This window comes from Corvus hawaiiensis, chromosome 7, assembly GCF_020740725.1.
Source record: "Corvus hawaiiensis isolate bCorHaw1 chromosome 7, bCorHaw1.pri.cur, whole genome shotgun sequence".
NCBI classification, from domain to species: domain Eukaryota; kingdom Metazoa; phylum Chordata; class Aves; order Passeriformes; family Corvidae; genus Corvus; species Corvus hawaiiensis.
Genome location: NC_063219.1, coordinates 40,818,285 through 40,839,015, shown reverse-complemented (window position 1 = coordinate 40,839,015; position 20,731 = coordinate 40,818,285).

Below are 20,731 nucleotides of genomic sequence, written 5' to 3'. Positions count from 1 at the left end.
GCTCCGCTCGCCGCCGCTCCCCGGGGGCCTCCCCGCTGCTCTCGGGAGATCGCACACCGCAGGCGGCCCAAGCCCCGTCTCGCCGACGGCACTCACCACCCACCGCCCGCCGCCGCGTTCTCCCGCTCCCTACCGGCACGAAGCGGCGCTGCCGATGACGGAGCCGATGCGCGGCTGCCACGCCGCTTTCCCCGCGCCTCAGGGCCGGCGCCTTCGGCCGCACAGGGCGGTGTCCCCGCACCCGGGCCAGCCCGCGAAGCTCCTGCCGCCGCCGCCGCCGCCCCCCGACTGAGGGGCCGCGACGCCGGCGCCCCCTTTTATACTCCGCACCCCCTTTTCCCGCCACTGCCGCGATGGGCTCACCCTGCCTCAAAACCGCCCAGAAGCGCCCGAGGCGGGAACGGCGCAGCCCCGCCGGTGCCTCGGAGAAGCTCTTTTAGTGACACGGGGCAGCGGCCACCCCTCCTGCTGCAGTACCTTTATTGTACCTCTTTTACCGTGCTCAGCATTTTATTCCCTTTATACCGCTCAGCCTTTCCCGTGCTGCTCTTTTTAACCAGCAGCGCTGCCCCAACGGTCCCGCGGTGCAGCTCTTTCAGTGACGCAGCGCAGCGGCCACACCTGCTGCAGTACTTTTAAAGCATTTTCGACCTTTTTCGCAATTTTATTCCCTTCACAGATGCGACCTTTGCCGTGACACCTTTGAAGCAGCACCCCTGGCCCAGCTGCGCCTCGGTGCAGCTCATTTTATCCTGAGGAAGCGGCTACTCCTGCTGCGGTGCTGTTATTATTTCTCAGACCTTTCTCTATATTTTATTTCCCTCACACATCCAGTCCTTTCCCGTGCCGCACGTTTACCATCAACACCACCCCAAAGGTGCCTCGGTGCAGCTCTTTTAGTGACACGGGGCCGCGGCTACTCCTGCTGCAGTACCTTTTGAATATTTCTTAGACCATTGTCAATATTTTATTCGGCTCACACTTCCCAGCCTTTCCCGTGCTGCTCTTTTGAACCAGCAGCGCTGCCCCAACGGTCCCGGGGTGCAGCTCTTTTACTGACACGGGGCAGCGGCCACACCTCCTGCAGTACCTTTATTGGACCTCTTTTATCATGCTCAGCATTTTATTCCCTTTATACCTCTCAGCCTTTCCCGTGCTGCTCTTTTTTCCAAGCAGCGCTGCCTCGACGGTCCCTCGGTACAGCTCTTTTAGTGACACGGGGCAGCGGCCACACCTGCTGCTGCCGTGCCTTTATTGTACCTCTTTTACCATGCTCAGCATTTTATTCCCTTTACACCTCTCAACCTTTCCGGGCCCCTTTTTTACCAGCAGCGCTGCCCCGACGGTCCCTCGGTGCAGCTCTTTTAGTGACACGGGGCAGCGGCCACTCCTGCTGCAGTACCTTTACAATATTTCTTAGACCACTCTCAATATTTTATTCCGCTCACACTTCCCAGCCTTTCCCGTGCTGCTCTTTTTAAGCAGCAGCGCCGCCCCGACGGTCCCGGGGTGCAGCTCTCTTAGTGACACGACGCAGCGGCCACCCCTCCTGCAGTACCTTTATTGGACCTCTTTTACCATGCTCAGCATTTTATTCTCTTTATACCTCTCAACCTTTCCGGGCCCCTTTTTTACCAGCAGCGCTGCCCCGACGGTCCCTCGGTGCAGCTCTTTTACTGACACGGGGCAGCGGCCACTCCTGCTGCAGTACCTTTACAATATTTCTTAGACCCCTGTCAATATTTTATTCCGCTCACATTTCCCAGCCTTTCCCGTGCTGCTCTTTTTAAGCAGCAGCGCTGCCCCAACGGTCCCGGGGTGCAGCTCTTTCAGTGACGCAGCGCAGCGGCCACACCTGCTGCAGTACCTTTATTGTACCTCTTTTACCATGCTCAGCATTTTATTCCCTTTACACCTCTCAGCCTTTCCGGGCCGCTTTTTAACCAGCAGCGCTGCCCCGACGGTCCCTCGGTGCAGCTCTTTTAGTGATGCGGGGCAGCGGCTACTCCTGCTGCAGTACCTTTACAATATTTCTTAGACCATTGTCAATACTTTATTCGGCTCACACTTCCTCTTGTCAATATTTTATTCAACTCACACTTCCCAGCCTTTCCGTGCTGCTCTTTTTAAGCAGCAGCGCTGCCCCGACGGTCCCGCCGGTGCAGCTCTTAGTGACACGGGGCAGCGGCCACACCTGCTGCAGTACCTTTATTGGACCTCTTTTACCATGCTCAGCATTTTATTCCCTTTACACCTCTCAACCTTTCCGGGCCCCTTTTTAAGCAGCAGCGCTGCCCCGACGGTCCCTCGGTGCAGCTCTTTTAGTGACACGGCGCAGCGGCCACTCCTGCTGCAGTACTTTTAAAGCATTTTCGACCTTTTTCGCAATTTTATTCCCTTCACAGATGCGACCTTTGCCGTGACACCTTTGAAGCAGCACCCCTGGCCCAGCTGCGCCTCGGTGCAGCTCATTTTATCCTGAGGAAGCGGCTACTCCTGCTGCGGTGCTGTTATTATTTCTCAGACCTTTCTCTATATTTTATTTCCCTCACACATCCAGTCCTTTCCCGTGCCGCACGTTTACCATCAACACCACCCCAAAGGTGCCTCGGTGCAGCTCTTTTAGTGACACGGGGCCGCGGCTACTCCTGCTGCAGTACCTTTTGAATATTTCTTAGACCATTGTCAATATTTTATTCGGCTCACACTTCCCAGCCTTTCCCGTGCTGCTCTTTTGAACCAGCAGCGCTGCCCCAACGGTCCCGCGGTGCAGCTCTTCTACTGACACGGGGCAGCGGCCACACCTGCTGCTGCAGTACCTTTATTGGACCTCTTTTACCATGCTCAGCATTTTATTCCCTTTACACCTCTCAGCCTTTCCCGGCCCCTTTTTAACCAGCAGCGCTGCCCCAACGGTCCCTCGGTGCAGCTCTTTTAGTGACACGGGGCAGCGGCCACTCCTGCTGCAGTACCTTTACAATATTTCTTAGACCACTCTCAATATTTTATTCCGCTCACATTTCCCAGCCTTTCCCGTACTGCTCTTTTTAACCAGCAGCGCCGCCCCGACGGTCCCGGGGTGCAGCTCTCTTAGTGACACGGCGCAGGGGCGGAGAGCCCTCTAGGTGCGGCTCCTCTATGGCACTTTACCGTGTTCTATTTTATTTCATTGGCACCTCGCGCGTTGCGCCGGGCGGCTCATTCGGGGACATGCGCCGGCTCCCACAGCGCTCCGCTCGCCGCCGCTCCCCGGGGGCCTCCCCGCTGCTCTCGGGAGATCGCACACCGCAGGCGGCCCAAGCCCCGTCTCGCCGACGGCACTCACCACCCACCGCCCGCCGCCGCGTTCTCCCGCTCCCTACCGGCACGAAGCGGCGCTGCCGATGACGGAGCCGATGCGCGGCTGCCACGCCGCTTTCCCCGCGCCTCAGGGCCGGCGCCTTCGGCCGCACAGGGCGGCGTCCCCGCACCCGGGCCAGCCCGCGAAGCTCCTGCGGCCGCCGCCGCCGCCCCCCGACTGAGGAGCCGCGACGCCGGCGCCCCCTTTTATACTCCGCACCCCCTTTTCCCGCCACTGCCGCGGTGGGCTCCCCCTGCCTCAAAACCGCCCAGAAGCGCCCGAGGCGGGAACGGCGCAGCCCCGCCGGTGCCTCGGAGAAGCTCTTTTAGTGACACGGGGCAGCGGCCACCCCTCCTGCTGCAGTACCTTTATTGTACCTCTTTTACCGTGCTCAGCATTTTATTCCCTTTACACCGCTCAGCCTTTCCCGTGCTGCTCTTTTTAACCAGCAGCGTTGCCCCAACGGTCCCGCGGTGCAGCTCTTTTAGTGACACGGCGCAGCGGCCACTCCTGCTGCAGTACCTTTACAATATTTCTTAGACCACTCTCAATATTTTATTCCGCTCACATTTCCCAGCCTTTCCCGTGCTGCTCTTTTTAAGCAGCAGCGCTGCCCCAACGGTCCCGGGGTGCAGCTCTTTCAGTGACACGGGGCAGCGGCCACACCTGCTGCTGCAGTACCTTTATTGGACCTCTTTTACCATGCTCAGCATTTTATTCTCTTTATACCTCTCAACCTTTCCAGGCCCCTTTTTAAGCAGCAGCGCTGCCCCGACGGTCCCTCGGTGCAGCTCTTTTAGTGACACGGGGCAGCGGCCACTCCTGCTGCAGTACTTTTAAAGCATTTTCGACCTTTTTCGCAATTTTATTCCCTTCACAGATGCGACCTTTGCCGTGACACCTTTGAAGCAGCACCCCTGGCCCAGCTGCGCCTCGGTGCAGCTCATTTTATCCTGAGGAAGCGGCTACTCCTGCTGCGGTGCTGTTATTATTTCTCAGACCTTTCTCTATATTTTATTTCCCTCACACATCCAGTCCTTTCCCGTGCCGCACGTTTACCATCAACACCACCCCAAAGGTGCCTCGGTGCAGCTCTTTTAGTGACACGGGGCCGCGGCTACTCCTGCTGAAGTACCTTTTGAATATTTCTTAGACCATTGTCAATATTTTATTCGGCTCACACTTCCCAGCCTTTCCCGTGCTGCTCTTTTTTACCAGCAGCGCTGCCCCAACGGTCTCGCGGTGCAGCTCTTTTAGTGACACGGGGCAGCGGCCACTCCTGCTGCAGTACCTTTACAATATTTCTTAGACCACTCTCACTATTTTATTCCGCTCACATTTCCCAGCCTTTCCCGTGCTGCTCTTTTTAAGCAGCAGCGCTGCCCCAACGGTCCCGGGGTGCAGCTCTTTCAGTGACGCAGCGCAGCGGCCACACCTGCTGCAGTACCTTTATTGTACCTCTTTTACCATGCTCAGCATTTTATTCCCTTTACACCTCTCAGCCTTTCCGGGCCCCTTTTTAACCAGCAGCGCTGCCCCGACGGTCCCTCGGTGCAGCTCTTTTAGTGATGCGGGGCAGCGGCTACTCCTGCTGCAGTACCTTTACAATATTTCTTAGACCATTGTCAATACTTTATTCGGCTCACACTTCCTCTTGTCAATATTTTATTCAACTCACACTTCCCAGCCTTTCCGTGCTGCTCTTTTTAAGCAGCAGCGCTGCCCCGACGGTCCCGCCGGTGCAGCTCTTTTAGTGACACGGGGCAGCGGCCACACCTGCTGCTGCAGTACCTTTATTGGACCTCTTTTACCATGCTCAGCATTTTATTCCCTTTACACCTCTCAGCCTTTCCCAGCCCCTTTTTAACCAGCAGCGCTGCCCCAACGGTCCCTCGTTGCAGCTCTTTTAGTGACACGGGGCAGCGGCCACTCCTGCTGCAGTACCTTTACAATATTTCTTAGACCATTGTGAATATTTTATTCGGCTCACACTTCCCAGCCTTTCCCGTGCTGCTCTTTTTAAGCAGCAGCGCTGCCCCGACGGTCCTGCGGTGCAGCTCTTTTAGTGACACGGCGCAGCGGCCACACCTGCTGCTGCAGTACCTTTATTGGACCTCTTTTACCATGCTCAGCATTTTATTCCCTTTACACCGCTCAGCCTTTCCGGGCCCCTTTTTTCCAAGCAGCGCTGCCCCGACGCTCCCTCGGTGCAGCTCTTTTAGTGACACGGCGCAGCGGCCACTCCTGCTGCAGTACCTTTACAATATTTCTTAGACCACTGTCAATATTTTATTCCGCTCACACTTCCCAGCCTTTCCCGTGCTGCTCTTTTTAAGCAGCAGCGCTGCCCCGACGGTCCCTCGGTGCAGCTCTTTTAGTGACATGGGGCAGCGGCCACTCCTGCTGCAGTACTTTTAAAGCATTTTCGACTTTTTTCGCAATTTTATTCCCTTCATAGATGCGACCTTTGCCGTGACACCTTTGAAGCAGCACCCCTGGCCCAGCTTCGCCTCGGTGCAGCTCATTTTATCCTGAGGAAGCGGCTACTCCTGCTGCGGTGCTGTTATTATTTCTCAGACCTTTCTCTATATTTTATTTCCCTCACACCTCCAGTCCTTTCCCGTGCCGCACGTCTACCATCAACACCACCCCAAAGGTGCCTCGGTGCAGCTCTTTTAGTGACACGGGGCCGCGGCTACTCCTGCTGAAGTACCTTTTGAATATTTCTTAGACCATTGTCAATATTTTATTCGGCTCACACTTCCCAGCCTTTCCCGTGCTGCTCTTTTTAAGCAGCAGCGCTGCCCCAACGGTCCTGCGGTGCAGCTCTTTTAGTGACACGACGCAGCGGCCACCCCTCCTGCAGTACCTTTATTGTACCTCTTTTACCATGCTCAGCATTTTATTCCCTTTATACCTCTCAGCCTTTCCGGGCCCCTTTTTTACCAGCAGCGCTGCCCCGACGGTCCCTCGGTGCAGCTCTTTTAGTGACACAGCGCAGCGGCCACTCCTGCTGCAGTACCTTTACAATATTTCTTAGACCACTCTCAATATTTTATTCCGCTCACACTTCCCAGCCTTTCCCGTGCTGCTCTTTTTAAGCAGCAGCGCTGCCCCGACGGTCCTGCGGTGCAGCTCTTTTACTGACACGACGCAGCGGCCACCCCTCCTGCAGTACCTTTATTGGACCTCTTTTACCATGCTCAGCATTTTATTCCCTTTACACCTCTCAGCCTTTCCCGGCCCCTTTTTTCCAAGCAGCGCTGCCCCGACGGTCCCTCGGTGCAGCTCTTTTAGTGATGCGGGGCAGCGGCTACTCCTGCTGCAGTACCTTTACAATATTTCTTAGACCATTGTCAATACTTTATTCGGCTCACACTTCCTCTTGTCAATATTTTATTCAACTCACATTTCCCAGCCTTTCCGTGCTGCTCTTTTTAAGCAGCAGCGCTGCCCCGACGGTCCCGCCGGTGCAGCTCTTTTAGTGACACGGGGCAGCGGCCACACCTGCTGCTGCAGTACCTTTATTGGACCTCTTTTACCATGCTCAGCATTTTATTCCCTTTACACCGCTCAGCCTTTCCGGGCCCCTTTTTTACCAGCAGCGCTGCCCCGACGGTCCCTCGGTGCAGCTCTTTTAGTGACACGGGGCAGCGGCCACTCCTGCTTCAGTACTTTTAAAGCATTTTCGACCTTTTTCGCAATTTTATTCCCTTCACAGATGCGACCTTTGCCGTGACACCTTTGAAGCAGCACCCCGGCCCCAGCTGCGCCTCGGTGCAGCTCATTTTATCCTGAGGAAGCGGCTACTCCTGCTGCGGTGCTGTTATTATTTCTCAGACCTTTCTCTATATTTTATTTCCCTCACACCTCCAGTCCTTTCCCGTGCCGCACGTTTACCATCAACACCACCCCAAAGGTGCCTCGGTGCAGCTCTTTTAGTGACAAGGGGCCGCGGCTACTCCTGCTGCAGTACCTTTTGAATATTTCTTAGACCATTGTGAATATTTTATTCGGCTCACACTTCCCAGCCTTTCCCGTGCTGCTCTTTTTAAGCAGCAGCGCTGCCCCGACGGTCCTGCGGTGCAGCTCTTTTAGTGACACGGCGCAGCGGCCACCCCTCCTGCAGTACCTTTACAATATTTCTTAGACCACTCTCACTATTTTATTCCGCTCACACTTCCCAGCCTTTCCCGTGCTGCTCTTTTTAAGCAGCAGCGCTGCCCCAACCGTCCCGGGGTGCAGCTCTTTCAGTGACGCAGCGCAGCGGCCACCCCTCCTGCAGTACCTTTATTGTACCTCTTTTACCATGCTCAGCATTTTATTCTCTTTATACCTCTCAACCTTTCCGGGCCCCTTTTTAACCAGCAGCGCTGCCCCGAAGGTCCCTCGGTGCAGCTCTTTTAGTGACACGGGGCAGCGGCCACTCCTGCTGCAGTACTTTTACAATATTTCTTAGACCAGTGTCAATATTTTATTCCACTCACATTTCCCAGCCTTTCCCGTACTGCTCTTTTTAACCAGCAGCGCCGCCCCGATGGTCCCGGGGTGCAGCTCTCTTAGTGACACGGCGCAGGGGCGGAGAGCCCTCTAGGTGCGGCTCCTCTATGGCACTTTACCGTGTTCTATTTTATTTCATTGGCACCTCGCGCGTTGCGCCGGGCGGCTCATTCGGGGACATGCGCCGGCTCCCACAGCGCTCCGCTCGCCGCCGCTCCCCGGGGGCCTCCCCGCTGCTCTCGGGAGATCGCACACCGCAGGCGGCCCAAGCCCCGTCTCGCCGACGGCACTCACCACCCACCGCCCGCCGCCGCGTTCTCCCGCTCCCTACCGGCACGAAGCGGCGCTGCCGATGACGGAGCCGATGCGCGGCTGCCACGCCGCTTTCCCCGCGCCTCAGGGCCGGCGCCTTCGGCCGCACAGGGCGGCGTCCCCGCACCCGGGCCAGCCCGCGAAGCTCCTGCCGCCGCCGCCGCCGCCCCCCGACTGAGGGGCCGCGACGCCGGCGCCCCCTTTTATACTCCGCACCCCCTTTTCCCGCCACTGCCGCGATGGGCTCACCCTGCCTCAAAACCGCCCAGAAGCGCCCGAGGCGGGAACGGCGCAGCCCCGCCGGTGCCTCGGAGAAGCTCTTTTAGTGACACGGGGCAGCGGCCACCCCTCCTGCTGCAGTACCTTTATTGTACCTCTTTTACCGTGCTCAGCATTTTATTCCCTTTATACCGCTCAGCCTTTCCCGTGCTGCTCTTTTTAACCAGCAGCGCTGCCCCAACGGTCCCGCGGTGCAGCTCTTTCAGTGACGCAGCGCAGCGGCCACACCTGCTGCAGTACTTTTAAAGCATTTTCGACCTTTTTCGCAATTTTATTCCCTTCACAGATGCGACCTTTGCCGTGACACCTTTGAAGCAGCACCCCTGGCCCAGCTGCGCCTCGGTGCAGCTCATTTTATCCTGAGGAAGCGGCTACTCCTGCTGCGGTGCTGTTATTATTTCTCAGACCTTTCTCTATATTTTATTTCCCTCACACATCCAGTCCTTTCCCGTGCCGCACGTTTACCATCAACACCACCCCAAAGGTGCCTCGGTGCAGCTCTTTTAGTGACACGGGGCCGCGGCTACTCCTGCTGCAGTACCTTTTGAATATTTCTTAGACCATTGTCAATATTTTATTCGGCTCACACTTCCCAGCCTTTCCCGTGCTGCTCTTTTGAACCAGCAGCGCTGCCCCAACGGTCCCGGGGTGCAGCTCTTTTACTGACACGGGGCAGCGGCCACACCTCCTGCAGTACCTTTATTGGACCTCTTTTATCATGCTCAGCATTTTATTCCCTTTATACCTCTCAGCCTTTCCCGTGCTGCTCTTTTTTCCAAGCAGCGCTGCCTCGACGGTCCCTCGGTACAGCTCTTTTAGTGACACGGGGCAGCGGCCACACCTGCTGCTGCCGTGCCTTTATTGTACCTCTTTTACCATGCTCAGCATTTTATTCCCTTTACACCTCTCAACCTTTCCGGGCCCCTTTTTTACCAGCAGCGCTGCCCCGACGGTCCCTCGGTGCAGCTCTTTTAGTGACACGGGGCAGCGGCCACTCCTGCTGCAGTACCTTTACAATATTTCTTAGACCACTCTCAATATTTTATTCCGCTCACACTTCCCAGCCTTTCCCGTGCTGCTCTTTTTAAGCAGCAGCGCCGCCCCGACGGTCCCGGGGTGCAGCTCTCTTAGTGACACGACGCAGCGGCCACCCCTCCTGCAGTACCTTTATTGGACCTCTTTTACCATGCTCAGCATTTTATTCTCTTTATACCTCTCAACCTTTCCGGGCCCCTTTTTTACCAGCAGCGCTGCCCCGACGGTCCCTCGGTGCAGCTCTTTTACTGACACGGGGCAGCGGCCACTCCTGCTGCAGTACCTTTACAATATTTCTTAGACCCCTGTCAATATTTTATTCCGCTCACATTTCCCAGCCTTTCCCGTGCTGCTCTTTTTAAGCAGCAGCGCTGCCCCAACGGTCCCGGGGTGCAGCTCTTTCAGTGACGCAGCGCAGCGGCCACACCTGCTGCAGTACCTTTATTGTACCTCTTTTACCATGCTCAGCATTTTATTCCCTTTACACCTCTCAGCCTTTCCGGGCCGCTTTTTAACCAGCAGCGCTGCCCCGACGGTCCCTCGGTGCAGCTCTTTTAGTGATGCGGGGCAGCGGCTACTCCTGCTGCAGTACCTTTACAATATTTCTTAGACCATTGTCAATACTTTATTCGGCTCACACTTCCTCTTGTCAATATTTTATTCAACTCACACTTCCCAGCCTTTCCGTGCTGCTCTTTTTAAGCAGCAGCGCTGCCCCGACGGTCCCGCCGGTGCAGCTCTTTTAGTGACACGGGGCAGCGGCCACACCTGCTGCAGTACCTTTATTGGACCTCTTTTACCATGCTCAGCATTTTATTCCCTTTACACCTCTCAACCTTTCCGGGCCCCTTTTTAAGCAGCAGCGCTGCCCCGACGGTCCCTCGGTGCAGCTCTTTTAGTGACACGGCGCAGCGGCCACTCCTGCTGCAGTACTTTTAAAGCATTTTCGACCTTTTTCGCAATTTTATTCCCTTCACAGATGCGACCTTTGCCGTGACACCTTTGAAGCAGCACCCCTGGCCCAGCTGCGCCTCGGTGCAGCTCATTTTATCCTGAGGAAGCGGCTACTCCTGCTGCGGTGCTGTTATTATTTCTCAGACCTTTCTCTATATTTTATTTCCCTCACACATCCAGTCCTTTCCCGTGCCGCACGTTTACCATCAACACCACCCCAAAGGTGCCTCGGTGCAGCTCTTTTAGTGACACGGGGCCGCGGCTACTCCTGCTGCAGTACCTTTTGAATATTTCTTAGACCATTGTCAATATTTTATTCGGCTCACACTTCCCAGCCTTTCCCGTGCTGCTCTTTTGAACCAGCAGCGCTGCCCCAACGGTCCCGCGGTGCAGCTCTTCTACTGACACGGGGCAGCGGCCACACCTGCTGCTGCAGTACCTTTATTGGACCTCTTTTACCATGCTCAGCATTTTATTCCCTTTACACCTCTCAGCCTTTCCCGGCCCCTTTTTAACCAGCAGCGCTGCCCCAACGGTCCCTCGGTGCAGCTCTTTTAGTGACACGGGGCAGCGGCCACTCCTGCTGCAGTACCTTTACAATATTTCTTAGACCACTCTCAATATTTTATTCCGCTCACATTTCCCAGCCTTTCCCGTACTGCTCTTTTTAACCAGCAGCGCCGCCCCGACGGTCCCGGGGTGCAGCTCTCTTAGTGACACGGCGCAGGGGCGGAGAGCCCTCTAGGTGCGGCTCCTCTATGGCACTTTACCGTGTTCTATTTTATTTCATTGGCACCTCGCGCGTTGCGCCGGGCGGCTCATTCGGGGACATGCGCCGGCTCCCACAGCGCTCCGCTCGCCGCCGCTCCCCGGGGGCCTCCCCGCTGCTCTCGGGAGATCGCACACCGCAGGCGGCCCAAGCCCCGTCTCGCCGACGGCACTCACCACCCACCGCCCGCCGCCGCGTTCTCCCGCTCCCTACCGGCACGAAGCGGCGCTGCCGATGACGGAGCCGATGCGCGGCTGCCACGCCGCTTTCCCCGCGCCTCAGGGCCGGCGCCTTCGGCCGCACAGGGCGGCGTCCCCGCACCCGGGCCAGCCCGCGAAGCTCCTGCCGCCGCCGCCGCCGCCCCCCGACTGAGGAGCCGCGACGCCGGCGCCCCCTTTTATACTCCGCACCCCCTTTTCCCGCCACTGCCGCGGTGGGCTCCCCCTGCCTCAAAACCGCCCAGAAGCGCCCGAGGCGGGAACGGCGCAGCCCCGCCGGTGCCTCGGAGAAGCTCTTTTAGTGACACGGGGCAGCGGCCACCCCTCCTGCTGCAGTACCTTTATTGTACCTCTTTTACCGTGCTCAGCATTTTATTCCCTTTACACCGCTCAGCCTTTCCCGTGCTGCTCTTTTTAACCAGCAGCGCTGCCCCAACGGTCCCGCGGTGCAGCTCTTTTAGTGACACGGCGCAGCGGCCACTCCTGCTGCAGTACCTTTACAATATTTCTTAGACCACTCTCAATATTTTATTCCGCTCACATTTCCCAGCCTTTCCCGTGCTGCTCTTTTTAAGCAGCAGCGCTGCCCCAACGGTCCCGGGGTGCAGCTCTTTCAGTGACACGGGGCAGCGGCCACACCTGCTGCTGCAGTACCTTTATTGGACCTCTTTTACCATGCTCAGCATTTTATTCTCTTTATACCTCTCAACCTTTCCAGGCCCCTTTTTAAGCAGCAGCGCTGCCCCGACGGTCCCTCGGTGCAGCTCTTTTAGTGACACGGGGCAGCGGCCACTCCTGCTGCAGTACTTTTAAAGCATTTTCGACCTTTTTCGCAATTTTATTCCCTTCACAGATGCGACCTTTGCCGTGACACCTTTGAAGCAGCACCCCTGGCCCAGCTGCGCCTCGGTGCAGCTCATTTTATCCTGAGGAAGCGGCTACTCCTGCTGCGGTGCTGTTATTATTTCTCAGACCTTTCTCTATATTTTATTTCCCTCACACATCCAGTCCTTTCCCGTGCCGCACGTTTACCATCAACACCACCCCAAAGGTGCCTCGGTGCAGCTCTTTTAGTGACACGGGGCCGCGGCTACTCCTGCTGCAGTACCTTTTGAATATTTCTTAGACCATTGTCAATATTTTATTCGGCTCACACTTCCCAGCCTTTCCCGTGCTGCTCTTTTTTACCAGCAGCGCTGCCCCAACGGTCTCGCGGTGCAGCTCTTTTAGTGACACGGGGCAGCGGCCACTCCTGCTGCAGTACCTTTACAATATTTCTTAGACCACTCTCACTATTTTATTCCGCTCACATTTCCCAGCCTTTCCCGTGCTGCTCTTTTTAAGCAGCAGCGCTGCCCCAACGGTCCCGGGGTGCAGCTCTTTCAGTGACGCAGCGCAGCGGCCACACCTGCTGCAGTACCTTTATTGTACCTCTTTTACCATGCTCAGCATTTTATTCCCTTTACACCTCTCAGCCTTTCCGGGCCCCTTTTTAACCAGCAGCGCTGCCCCGACGGTCCCTCGGTGCAGCTCTTTTAGTGATGCGGGGCAGCGGCTACTCCTGCTGCAGTACCTTTACAATATTTCTTAGACCATTGTCAATACTTTATTCGGCTCACACTTCCTCTTGTCAATATTTTATTCAACTCACACTTCCCAGCCTTTCCGTGCTGCTCTTTTTAAGCAGCAGCGCTGCCCCGACGGTCCCGCCGGTGCAGCTCTTTTAGTGACACGGGGCAGCGGCCACACCTGCTGCTGCAGTACCTTTATTGGACCTCTTTTACCATGCTCAGCATTTTATTCCCTTTACACCTCTCAGCCTTTCCCAGCCCCTTTTTAACCAGCAGCGCTGCCCCAACGGTCCCTCGTTGCAGCTCTTTTAGTGACACGGGGCAGCGGCCACTCCTGCTGCAGTACCTTTACAATATTTCTTAGACCATTGTGAATATTTTATTCGGCTCACACTTCCCAGCCTTTCCCGTGCTGCTCTTTTTAAGCAGCAGCGCTGCCCCGACGGTCCTGCGGTGCAGCTCTTTTAGTGACACGGCGCAGCGGCCACACCTGCTGCTGCAGTACCTTTATTGGACCTCTTTTACCATACTCAGCATTTTATTCCCTTTACACCTCTCAGCCTTTCCGGGCCCCTTTTTTACCAGCAGCGCTGCCCCGACGGTCCCTCGGTGCAGCTCTTTTAGTGACACGGGGCAGCGGCCACTCCTGCTGCAGTACTTTTAAAGCATTTTCGACCTTTTTCGCAATTTTATTCCCTTCACAGATGCGACCTTTGCCGTGACACCTTTGAAGCAGCACCCCTGGCCCAGCTGCGCCTCGGTGCAGCTCATTTTATCCTGAGGAAGCGGCTACTCCTGCTGCGGTGCTGTTATTATTTCTCAGACCTTTCTCTATATTTTATTTCCCTCACACCTCCAGTCCTTTCCCGTGCCGCACGTTTACCATCAACACCACCCCAAAGGTGCCTCGGTGCAGCTCTTTTAGTGACACGGGGCCGCGGCCACTGCTGCTGCAGTACCTTTTGAATATTTCTTAGACCATTGTCAATATTTTATTCGGCTCACACTTCCCAGCCTTTCCCCTGCTGCTCTTTTTAACCAGCAGCGCTGCCCCAACGGTCCCGCGGTGCAGCTCTTTTAGTGACACGGCGCAGCGGCCACACCTGCTGCTGCAGTACCTTTATTGGACATCTTTTACCATGCTCAGCATTTTATTCTCTTTACACCTCTCAACCTTTCCGGGCCCCTTTTTTACCAGCAGCGCTGCCCCGACGGTCCCTCGGTGCAGCTCTTTTAGTGACACGGCGCAGCGGCCACTCCTGCTGCAGTACCTTTACAATATTTCTTAGACCAGTGTCAATATTTTATTCCGCTCACACTTCCCAGCCTTTCCCGTGCTGCTCTTTTGAACCAGCAGCGCTGCCCCAACGGTCCCGCGGTGCAGCTCTTTTACTGACACGGCGCAGCGGCCACCCCTCCTGCTGCAGTACCTTTATTGGACCTCTTTTATCATGCTCAGCATTTTATTCCCTTTACACCTCTCAGCCTTTCCCGTGCTACTCTTTTTTACCAGCAGCGCTGCCTCGACGGTCCCTCGGTACAGCTCTTTTAGTGACACGACGCAGCGGCCACTCCTGCTGCCGTGCCTTTATTGTACCTCTTTTACCATGCTCAGCATTTTATTCTCTTTATACCTCTCAACCTTTCCGGGCCCCTTTTTAACCAGCAGCGCTGCCCCGACGGTCCCTCGGTGCAGCTCTTTTAGTGATGCGGGGCAGCGGCTACTCCTGCTGCAGTACCTTTACAATATTTCTTAGACCATTGTCAATACTTTATTCGGCTCACACTTCCTCTTGTCAATATTTTATTCAACTCACACTTCCCAGCCTTTCCGTGCTGCTCTTTTTAAGCAGCAGCGCTGCCCCGACGGTCCCGCCGGTGCAGCTCTTTTAGTGACACGGGGCAGCGGCCACACCTGCTGCTGCAGTACCTTTATTGGACCTCTTTTACCATGCTCAGCATTTTATTCCCTTTACACCTCTCAGCCTTTCCCGGCCCCTTTTTAACCAGCAGCGCTGCCCCAACGGTCCCTCGGTGCAGCTCTTTTAGTGACACGGGGCAGCGGCCACTCCTGCTGCAGTACCTTTACAATATTTCTTAGACCACTCTCACTATTTTATTCCGCTCACACTTCCCAGCCTTTCCCGTGCTGCTCTTTTGAACCAGCAGCGCTGCCCCAACGGTCCCGCGGTGCAGCTCTTTTACTGACACGGGGCAGCGGCCACACCTGCTGCTGCAGTACCTTTATTGGACCTCTTTTACCATGCTCAGCATTTTATTCCCTTTATACCTCTCAGCCTTTCCGGGCCGCTTTTTAACCAGCAGCGCTGCCCCGACGGTCCCTCGGTGCAGCTCTTTTAGTGACACGGGGCAGCGGCCACTCCTGCTGCAGTACCTTTACAATATTTCTTAGACCATTGTGAATATTTTATTCGGCTCACACTTCCCAGCCTTTCCCCTGCTGCTCTTTTTAAGCAGCAGCGCCGCCCCGATGGTCCCGGGGTGCAGCTCTCTTAGTGACACGGCGCAGGGGCGGAGAGCCCTCTAGGTGCGGCTCCTCTACGGCACTTTACCGTATTCTATTTTATTTCATTGGCACCTCGCGCGTTGCGCCGGGCGGCTCATTCGGGGACATGCGCCGGCTCCCACAGCGCCGCGCCCGCCGCCGCTCCCCGGGGGCCTCCCCGCTGCTCTCGGGAGATCGCACACCGCAGGCGGCCCAAGCCCCGTCTCGCCGACGGCACTCACCACCCACCGCCCGCCGCCGCGTTCTCCCGCTCCCTACCGGCACGACGCGGCGCTGCCGATGACGGAGCCGATGCGCGGCTGCCACGCCGCTCTCCCCGCGCCTCAGGGCCGGCGCCTTCGGCCGCACAGGGCGGCGTCCCCGCACCCGGGCCAGCCCGCGAAGCTCCTGCCGCCGCCGCCGCCGCCCCCCGACTGAGGGGCCGCGACGCCGGCGCCCCCTTTTATACTCCGCACCCCCTTTTCCCGCCACTGCCGCGGTGGGCTCCCCCCGCTTCAAAACCGCCCAGAAGCGCCCGAGGCGGGATATCCCCCGCGCCGGAATCCCTCCTGTCCTGGAAAAGGGAAGCTAAAGAAAAAAAAAAAAGAACTCCGAGCTTTCCACAAATGTCCCAAAAAACGAAGCAGCTGTGAGGGGCTTCGAGCTTTGCCTGGTCCCTCAGGAAACGGCGCTTTCCATTGGCTGCCGGAGTAGCCAGGGCTCCTATTGGCTGCCGCACGCTGCAATGCTTCCGATTGGCTGCTGCCCGATCCGCAGCCCCCGGGCAGCTGCTGCTGGGGGTCTCGCCAGGCGGGCTGCAGCCGGAGCAGGACACACCGCAACGCCAGCAGGCGTCCAGCGGTGCTCGGTGTCTGTCGGCGTTTGCAGTTCAGACAGACAAATTGAATCCCAATTGCCGGCGATTTTCACCACCTGCTATTTCTCCTCTGTTTTCCTGGATGGATTTGACAGCGCTTTCTTTCCCCCCCCAGAGTTGGAAAGCAAAATGCTCAGCTGCCTCTTGGCCATCTCCGCTTCCTTCCACAGCTCCAGCCTTGTCCCTCTTTCTCTCCCCTTTACTTTGCACCAGGTTCTCCCTCCTCCTTTCCCAGGCAGGTCGCAGCAGAGACATTTCACCGACGTGTCACCGACGTGGCCATACAGAGTGTGACACTGCTCATCTGTCTCTGTGGGCTGGCTGGGAACGGGGCTCTTCTGCCTCCTCAGATGGAAAGGGCATACTGCCAGCATCTTTAGCCTGGCTGTCACCGACTTCATCTTCCTCCTCTTTGCGGTCCCCTCTGCCCTGCTCTTCCTGCTGGAAGATGTGTCCTGCTCTCCTGTCATGCCCCTGAGGTACGTGAGATTCCTTTACCTGGTGTCAGCGTTCTCCTGCTACTGGGTGCTCTTCTGGATGACAGCCATCAGCGCCAAAAAGGACATGGAAAAGCTCTGCAAGCTCTGCTGCCGCTGTGACCTTCCCAATCCCATGATGTGGGTGCTGTGGGGTGCTCAATGCTTGACCTTCTTCGTTCCCATCATTCTCATTCCCACAGTGGCTTCCCTGTGCCCGTCACACGAGCAGGAGCACTGCCGGGTGGCTCTCATCTCCATGTTCTCCGTTACCCTGCTCCTCTTTGCTGCACCCGTGCTCATTACCCGCATAATAATCCACACGTTCCGCTGTGTCCCGGTCTGTCCCAGTGTTTCCCGGTCTGTCCCGGTCTGTCCCGCGGGGAGGCGGGGCCTGACCCGCGTCACGCCCCCTACGCGCGCGCTCCGCATGGGTCACGTGGTTCCCCGCGCGTCACGTGATGGGGGCGGGGGCCGCCGGGAAGCGCCAGGCGGGACCGGGCCGGGATCGGGATCGGGATCGGGATCGGGATCGGGATCGGGATCGGGATCGGGATCGGGGTCGGGGTCGGGACCGGGCCCAGCGCAGCCCCGCCCAAGCCGCGGCCCTGCCCGAGCCCTGCGAGCCGCCAGCCCGGCGCCGGCCCGCCATGGAGCGCCGGGACCCCTCCGGATCGGTCGCCCGCTTGGCAGCCGCCCTCCCCTCCCTCCCCCGGGCCGGGCCCGCCCCCCGCCCCTCGGCGCTCCGTGACTCGCCGGCGGCTCCTCGGCTCCTCCAGCGTTCGCCGGTGGCGGCAGCCAAGAGATAGTCCGGGCCTAGCGGAGCGGCCAGCACAGGTGAGCGCGGCCGGGCCTGGCCTCCCGCCGGCACCGGGGCGGCGCCGGGGCCGCGCCGTCCCCGCCCCGGGCACTCCCGGGACATCCCGGCCCATCCCGGCCGCCCCCTGGGCGGCAGCGGCGGGCCCGAGGGCGGCATCGGCCGCTGCGGGCGCAGCTCCCGCCGGGACCCGCGGCTTTCCCCGCGCTCGCGCCCCGCGGTGGGGGACACCCCGGGAGGGCGGAGGTGCCTCCCCGGGCAGCGCAACCCGGGGCATTCCCTGGAACGGGGACTCGGGGCGGGCTCGGGGCCGGCGGGGCCGCTGCGCTGCCCTCCCCGCTGATGGATTGAATCCTGTTCCGGTCATTGGCTTTGTCAGGGCTTTGTTCCTTCCCCTTTGCTCTCCCGGTTTGGCGCCGGAGCCGCTCCGGGATGGAGCGGGCCGGCACCGGCACGGGCTGCGGGGCTCTGGGGGCGGCCGGCGGCTCTGGGCGGCTTCGCGGGGCTGCCGTGCTCGGGGAATTGGCTTCGGGCGGCTGCTGCCGTAGGTCAGTGAGGGAAGAGTCGCGGGTCCGGACACAATCCCGTCCCGGAGTGAGCGGGTGGCTGTTGCGTAAAGCCTCATCCTTGGGGGGGTTGTGTTGGACTTTGTAAAAGTCGCTTAACGTTCCTGGGCTCTGGGCTGACTTTTTTCCTTTTTTGCCATTTTTCAATGAGCAAAACAAAGCGAGAAAGTGTTGAGAGGTGTAAGCCGGGTATCCGGTGCATTCAGTGCTGTGCCTGTGATTCTCTTCGGGAGATGAGCAAGTGGTTCAGTGGATTTTGGGGGAGAACTGAGTGCTTGTGCCAAAGCTCGCTCACAGCCTGGGCAGATGCTGTACAGTGGAAAGGGAAAAGGGGCAGGTGTGGGACCCAGTGCCCCCTCCAGCTCATCTCTCGCCTTATTACGGCCTTGTTTGGTCATTTTCTCAGGAGTGCCGGTGCTTTGAAGCATTCCCGTGTTCCCAGTGCTGGCAGCCAGGCGCCCACCTGCCCCTGTGGGACTGCCCAGGCCCTTCCTCAGTGCCAGTCTTTGGAATGAGCTGGTTCTGCTGGGGCCTGTGTGTTCATTTGTCACCTGGGCTCCCTCCCAGCTACTGAACTCCTCTCAGGTGTATTCCTAGTTCCTGACATTCCTTTAAAACTACCGAATTCTTCTCTCAGGTCCCTGGCAAATGGGGCTTTGCAGCCTGGGGGAGTTCTTGCAAAACGGGGTCTAGTGAAGTGCTCTGCAGGAGTGGTTGTGCACCTGAGTGGTCATTTAATTGTCTCCTCTAATGAGGGAAACGTGATTAAACTCCTGGCGCTGTGCTGCTGTTGTGTGTCGGCCTTGAGGTGTGAGACAGTCCCGGTGTCACACTGGAGTTGCTTAGTGGCTGTGCTGAGACTGGGACAGGTCTTGTTGGTCAGGAGCAAAAGGGAAAATTTATCTTTTGGCTTGCTTAATATCTTGGCTTTATTAATGTATCAATGTCAATTTTTGTCATTTGCTGCCTCCTGCACAGTGTGTTTGCAGCTCTGTGTGAGAGCAGACTCTCCCCTGTTCGGGATTGAGACAATCCTGGAATATCCTGAGCTGGAAGGGACCCACAGGGATCACCCAGTCCCACCCCCGTCCCTGCCCAGACCTCCCAACAACCCCAGCCTGGGCATCTCTGGCAGCGCTGTCCAAACGCTCCTGGAGCTCTGGCAGCCTCGGGGCCGTGCCCATTCCCTGGGGAGCCTGGGCAGTGCCCAGCAGTCTCTGGGGGAAGAGCCTTTCCCTGATCTCAGCCTGAGCCTGCTCCAGCTGCTCCCTGGGTCCTGTCCCTGTCCCAGGGAGCGGAGATCAGAGCTGTAGGCCCCGATGTGTTCTGACCTCACACTTCTCTACCAGAACAAACCCAGTGCCCTCAGCAGCTCTTTCATGGTCCTTCCACACCCTTCCCCATCCCCATGTCCCTTCTTTGGATGCTGTCAGATTTTTATCTTTTTTATATTGTGGCGCCCAAAAGTGCCCCCAGGACTCCAGTACAGTTTAACAGCAATGAAAGAAAACAGTAGATTTCAACTTTGATCTCAAAAGCTGTCTCAGGCCCCTGATACTGCCTCAAAATGCCTTTGCAGTTCTTGCTTTATGACTTGTGTCAAACGCGGAGAGAGTGAGACTGAGCCCCTGGGGTCAGTTTCTGTGTGAGAAGCCACACAGCAAGCCAGAAATCTTTGCTCCAGATCACCAGAAATTTACAGTATTGAGGGCGGAAATACTGAGAGTTGAGTCTTGGGAGCTGAGCCAGGAAAGCAGCACCTCTGCCATGGGCAGATTTGGCACATGGAGAGAGCTCGAGCAGCTTCCAAGAGGTCCCAGCAATGTGTGTGTGGAGCTGGGAGAAGCATGAGTTGCGGTGTCGTGTTTGGAGTCCCCCTGGGTGAGGATGTAGGAATAGACTGGAGTTTTTGGTGACTGAGGTTTCTCTTCTGGTTTTGGCCACATCATTTCGGTTTGTTACTCGCCTGTGGTTTGTTCTACAGGCCTATTTCCTTTCTCTCCTACTATGGTGTCACAGTTATCTTCAGCAGAGGCTCAGCAATAACTAAACTTGAGCTTAGATACTTAAACTTCAGTTCAGAGTAGATACACGGAAGAAATCCTTCACTGTGAGGGTGGGCAGGTCCTGGCACAGGGTGCCCAGAGCAGCTGTGGCTGCCCCTGGATCCCTGGCAGTGTCCAAGGCCAGGCTGGACAGTGGGGCTTGGAGCAGCGTGGGACAGTGGAAAGTGTCCCTGCCCTTGGCAGGGGTGGCACTGGATGGGCTTTAAGGTCCCTTCCCACCAAGACCTCGTCCTGTGGGGTTGCTGCTTTCAACACCCTTGTTGTTCCTGCGGACACAGCTCAAGGTGGGTCTGAGAGAGACAAACTCTGCTTTTGGGGGTTTGTGTTGATGAGGAGGGGAGGGGAGGTCACTGCTCTGCTTATTTTAACTGCTGTGGCAGAGCCAGGAGCCCAAGGCAGGACAAGGGCAAAGCAAACCTCTCCGAGCTCTTGGGTTCTCTTCATT